Source organism: Lactuca serriola, chromosome 8 (assembly GCF_051521515.1).
Source record: "Lactuca serriola cultivar US96UC23 chromosome 8, Lser_US96UC23_V15, whole genome shotgun sequence".
In the NCBI taxonomy this organism is placed as follows: Eukaryota; Viridiplantae; Streptophyta; class Magnoliopsida; order Asterales; family Asteraceae; genus Lactuca; species Lactuca serriola.
In genome coordinates this window covers 91,881,324-91,883,402 of record NC_136415.1, presented here as the reverse complement: position 1 = coordinate 91,883,402, position 2,079 = coordinate 91,881,324, and the positions used below count along the sequence as shown (strand labels likewise).

The 2,079-nt window shown below is 27.5% G+C and overlaps 1 long non-coding RNA gene across 1 annotated transcript; it reads right to left on the bottom strand.

The window, feature by feature from the left end:
* Positions 1-379: 379 nt before the first annotated feature.
* On the bottom strand, positions 380-1,458 carry LOC145065427 (uncharacterized). The gene is made up of 3 exons (XR_013688419.1): positions 1,365-1,458; positions 955-1,051; positions 380-647 (listed from the first exon to the last, which is right to left on the bottom strand). It is a non-coding gene; the product is annotated as an uncharacterized LOC145065427 (long non-coding RNA).
* Between the last annotated feature and the right edge of the window lie 621 nt (positions 1,459-2,079).

Sequence of the window (2,079 nt, the reverse complement as noted above, 5' to 3'; positions counted from 1 at the left end):
AATATACAAATTGCTATATGAAAAATGATAAAAACTTAACCAAGTTAGTATTTAAGAAATAAATAAAATTATTTATTATTTTTAATATATTGAATAAAAAAGAAACAAAAAGAAACAAAAAGAAAAAGAAATATCCGTGTTGTAAAAAAATCAGAAAATGAAAACCTTATAAAAACCTAACATATTTTCATCAAAGTCTTAAAAAAACTACTATATTATTTACTAGCTGAGGTACCCCGCTCCGCGGGGTTGGGTTACAACTTACAACCAGGCCAACCCGTGAGTATCTAGACAAAAAAATAAATAAAGAGTTAGTACGAATTGTTGCTTTTGATAAACCACTTTGAAACTTGTCCATTATACTTTCTATCGGTTCTAGTAGAAAACAACGTAATTGGAATCGGAATCCCCAACTCCAGAGTTTCAAACATTACAACCATAGTAGTAAGTACTAAGTGCATACAAGAATATCCAAAGCAAAATGAATATACATATATACAGATATGATGATTTAATACAATATAATAAAAGAAATATACCATAAAGTAGTCTGACTGTGTTAAAATAACAACTATGATGATTTAAACACCCTAGTTTCTCATATGTCTCTCCAAAAAGGCCCACTTTTCCGATTGTACAAAATGAACCTGTCACCAATTGTAAACATGAAAAGTTCATATTATATGATGAAGATGTAAATCAAAATTTAAAAATTAACATAAATAAGAATAAACAGGATCCATTCTGTTCTTATTTGTTTGCATTATACCTGATAAGAACCACATAATACCAGGTAAAAAATTTCACTTTCGCATTTCATCAAATAGTTGTTGGGCATGAAAACATATAAGAAATCTAAGTAAAGATTTGAAGGGTAAGTGGATACTGAAGAAAAGAATTAAGGATGACTTGAAATGACTATAATAAATCCAAGTAACATATACATGTACATACCTTAAAAGTTGTATGAGAGATGCTGCATATTCCTAGGAGAAGAGATGCAGTAACAGCGAAAACATCAGATGAATGCTTGAGAATTCGAGGTCTTTACCTAAATCAGTTCCATACATTCAATCAATCAATTCATTACAAATGTTGTTTGGTGCGCTTACGGATTATATAATCAACATTAGAAAAGTATATGGATTAGGAAGAAATCGTAGTACTTGTTTAAAATTTAGCAAAAAATAAAAAAAGTTGGAACTTTGCAATTATAGCTCCAAATCCAAAGAATTAATTTGGGCTGCAATGAGAGTTACCTTGCATAAAGATATGTTACTTAAAGTTAGAATGACTTCCATTAATCTAAAAACTATTTTCAAATAAAAATATACTTTCAACTATTAATTGTTCATATTAACAACCTTCTTTCATTTGTTGTTGCAATTGTTTTGCTTTCTCTTCTTTCAACGACACGTACCCCGCCATCTCACCAAAATCCAGAACGACCTATAAAATCTAGAGTATGTGTTATCATTATTTGTAATATCAATATTTTTTTAATGAATATAAATCATACATACATGTGATTGTAATATATTGTTTTTAATCAAACTATTCAACAATTTTTCATTTTTATAATACCGTAAATGCATAAAAATACATCTACAATAGCATCAAAATAAAAAATGTCCCAACTGTTCAAAGATTTTTTTTTCATTTTTTAATTAAGTAATAGTTATTTTAGCTATAAAAATAGTATGCAGGGGTAGTTTGGTCCAAAACCGTTAAAATCAATTTTTTAAGTTTAAAAACAATATGCAGAGGCAGTTTGGTCCAAAAAACTTAAAATTAAAATTTTTGAATATAGAAACAATATGCAGGGTCATTTTTTAGAATAAAAAATTTCTAACTATAAAGGCATCATAATTAGAATTTTACCTTATATAATCCATAGCAAAAGATATTTTGTATAAAATGTTAAAAAAAAAATGTATGGATTCATAAGTGAACCTTTTTATGTTTCAGTTTTCTCCCATACTTAGTCCCTCCTTTTTCCTCTGCTTCATCTACCAAATATATAATATCGTTAGCATTTTAAAGCAAAAAAATAGATTTTCTATTCAACGAAAGCAAAAG